The sequence below is a fragment of the Frankliniella occidentalis genome, unplaced genomic scaffold (assembly GCF_000697945.3).
Source record: "Frankliniella occidentalis isolate FOCC.00 unplaced genomic scaffold, Focc_3.1 Scaffold2, whole genome shotgun sequence".
Lineage (NCBI taxonomy): Eukaryota > Metazoa > Arthropoda > Insecta > Thysanoptera > Thripidae > Frankliniella > Frankliniella occidentalis.
Window position 1 is genome coordinate 789,840 of NW_026267132.1, and position 3,650 is coordinate 793,489.

At 60.2% G+C, this 3,650-nt stretch overlaps 1 protein-coding gene across 5 annotated transcripts in view; it reads right to left on the reverse strand.

Annotated features, from left to right (window-relative positions):
- Positions 1-3,650, reverse strand: part of LOC113213421 (KAT8 regulatory NSL complex subunit 1) — a 24,963-nt gene that overhangs the window by 15,346 nt on the left and 5,967 nt on the right. The gene's annotated exons all lie outside the window — the stretch shown is intronic.

Sequence of the window (3,650 nt, forward strand, 5' to 3'; positions counted from 1 at the left end):
CGGAGCCACGCCGCGAGCCTCGGCACAGCCTAGGGGTCATGCGGCGCCACACCGCGGGCCTCGGGTGGTCATGCAGCGCCACAAGGCGGGCCTCGGGTGGTCATGCAGCGCCACAAGGCGGGCCTCGGGTGGTCATGCAGCGCCACAAGGCGGGCCTCGGCTCAGCCTAGGGATCATACGGAACCACACCGCGGGCCTCGGCTTAGCCCAGGGGTCATGCGGCGCCACAACGCGGGCCTCGGCTCAGCCTAGCCTAGGGGTCATGCGGAGCCACGCCGAGAGCCTCGGCACAGCCTAGGGGTCGCGGCGCCGCGCAGCGGGCCCGGTGGCGCCGGTTCAACGCCCGGTCGCGGCCCGGGCCGCCATCGATCCCTTCGCCCCCTCCCCCGCGCCGCCAGCCCCGCCCACCCCGCGCCCAGCAGGGCCCGGGGGCCGTACCGGCAGCCCGTGCAGACGGGGCGTGGTGGCCGCGACGAGAGCACAGCGCGGCGCAGCACTGCACGGCGCAGCACAGCGCCGCCCGGTGCTCGAACCCAAGCCCTCTGTCACGAATACGTCCCCCGCAGACGGTCGCCGCCGTCAGACGCTGCTGAGCCTGCATCAATCAGCAAGCTGTGCGGCGACCCTTTGCTTCCAGGAGGGCCCCAGAGCCGTGCGCCGTAGATAACGGCATGCAAATTTCACAGGCGGAGCCCACACGACACACACACACTCGGGTGACGACGCTGCCGCGCTGCTGCCGCCCGACCTGAAAGGGGGCCACGCCGAAGGGAAAGGGAGCGGGCCTCTTCACTTGAGCTGGCCCGGCCAGGCTGGGCTCAGCGCGCTATCGCTTCCTGGTCTGATAACCCTCCAAGTGTAAGGCGGCCCCTCCCCACTCCCGGCCCCTCCCGCGCGCGCCGCGCGCCCATTCAAACGTTGCCGCGCGGCGCGCAGCGCCCGCCAGCGCCGCCAACCTGCGGCCGCCGCACAGCGCGCCGCGGCACACAGGGCCGCCAACCTCTCGGCGCCAGAGACCGCGTCCGCGTCGCGCGCGGTCGCGCTGCGCTGCGCTCGCCGGCTCGGCCGCTTCCGACGACATCCAATTACGAGATCTGGCCGGCGACGCCCTCCCTCCGAGCGAGACACGTAAACACGCACAGCGTCCGTGACTGCGACCAGAGCAGGGGGAAGTCCCGGGGGTGGGGCCCCGGGCCGGGCCCGACGCCGCCGAGGGAAGTCCTTCACAGCCCCCCCCCCCTCCCCCCAAGTTCCGGCCCGGCCGCCGCGCCCCTCCTGTCGCCAGCCCAGAAGATCGTCCCCGTCGATAGCCGGATCGGGCTGGTTGGCCGGCGAGGCGAGCCTGCGCCGCGGCCGCCGAGGGCTAGCGCTTCTAGGTAACTGGAAACGGACGGGGGTGGTGCAGAGGGAGGGACCGTCCTCAAGACACGAGAACGGACAGAGGAAAGGCGAGATAGGGTCACGCCGTACCCCCCAGCCATGGACAAGAGGGCCATCTGCGACCAGAAAGAGCGTCACATACATTCTCAGAAGATGAGCCAGGAGCACTGCCGACTGATTCAGAAGAGCGTTCAAGAGGCGTTGCCCCACGGGTGCAACAAGGAGAGCGGTCTTCTGAATCGGGCGGCTGGCATGAACAGAAGCGGTCTTGGGCGGTGGGACCGTGCGCAAGAGCCAAAAGAGACGACAGAATCGACCAGCGGGGCCGACCTGAAAGCGCAAGCAAGAGCGAGAGTCGGCCACCTGTCGCTTACAGACAAAAATTCGCAGAGCTGCGCCAAGAAAGAGACGCGGAGGCTTTCGGCACGAAGCGCCTGCGTTGAGTATGCCTCCTCCGATTGAACACCGATCGGCGACAGAATGATCGCGACGTGATCGGAAAGAGCTCAGAAAATGATAGGAACGTCATCAGAAGACGATCGGATGTTCGGACATGATCGGGGTCATCAGATAATGACTGAGATGATCGGTACATGATCGAAAGCAGATTGATCAGTAAATGATCCGGAGTGATCGCAAATTGCTATTTTATATGAGTTAAGGCGCATAATCGGGGGATTGGTCGAAAATTGAACAGGAGTGGTCGCGGAAAGATCCACTCTCCTGCCGCCTCTCTACGCCACCGTACGCCCAGAGCGACACATCCGCAATCGGCTCGCTCGTCACGAGAGCTCTCCCCAATCACTTTGAACCGGGGGCCTTTTCCTCATGACACGATCAAACGTGAAGAGCAACAAACAACAGCGACCACCGCCGCAGAAAAGCCGTACACAATCAGTTTCCTAGCAGGGCTCTCCTCATCCCGCAGGCAAAAAATGTGCACACATGCACACAACACACGGTATGGTGTGCCCGAGCGCGGCAGAGGCCGAGAGGCACGAAACAGTTGCGATGATAAAAACTCCTCCCCGCCACGCCGCCGCTGCCGCCGCGCTGCAGGTCACGCCGCTCCACAGCGTGACTCACACCCGCCGCGCCACTCACGGGCTGCGCAGGGGGGCTGGGCCCCACGGGCTGGGCTTGCACACAACAGGACAGCTTTCAAAGGTGCCAAATGGGGCATCAATGGGAGGGGGGGGAGCAATGTTCTAATGCCCTTTAATGAACAGGTACTGAAGCATTTAGTACGAGATGAAACCAAAAACCAGCGGAGAACCGTGAGCATGCGTCACAGTAGATTTGGCGGAGGAGTCGATTTTTAGGTCCTAAATTAATTCTTACCCTAGCGATTAGTCCCTCCTTTCGAGCGAAAAATTCATAAAACCTCAATATCATGATTAGAATTTCGGGGGAGGTGGTTTCTTGTAAGTAAAGGGTTGAATTTCAACAGGAACGATTGTTTGTTTAGCTCAACTCCGCCGCATAGCACCAACATACGAAACAAAAAAGGTAAAAACGTCGAATGAGGCAATTTTATCACCTGTCAATTGCAGAATGTTGGAGAAAAATCTCTTCAGGGGTTCGCGCGAACGATAACTAATTGGCTTTCTTTATATACTTTAGTCGATAGACACCTCTGTCGAGGAAAATTATGATCGATTTTCACCACAGCGAATGGGCCGGGGCCGGACACGGGCTCCAGTACAGTCGAGCAAGCCGTCGTCACGACCCTAGTTGAAGGTCAGTGTTTTGGGGTATTGTTAGACTAAAGCTAGTATTTCCTCAAGTTAGCAGAGCGCGGATGAGGTAGGCGCAGTCAGCAGAGGACACATAGTAGAGAATGTCACTAGAAAAACCCTGGATTGTTACGCAGTAAGCAATTAACATTTCATGTTTCTATGAGACAGAGACGTCATTCAGGACGAAGAAAATAGTGGCAGATGAAGTTCCCGATACTTTTCTCGGATACCCAGCAAGTGACAAAGAAAACGTTGAGTGTCGGAGTCACCCCAATAGCCTGAAGGTTACACTGTTATTTCAAAGGCGTCCCGTCAGAGTGCGACAAAGGTGTATGCTACAGAAACCAGTGCGACTTAAGTCGCAGTCTGGGCATACACCTTTGTCGCACTGCCACCATACACCTTTGTATGCATAATATGCCGGACAGCCCCTAAGGCCCTGCCCAGCCCCCTGGGCAGGTGTTTGGCCTCCATACACCTTGAGCTGGGTAAAATAGTACACGGTTTGAGGGAGCTGTGAGCCGTGGGCTC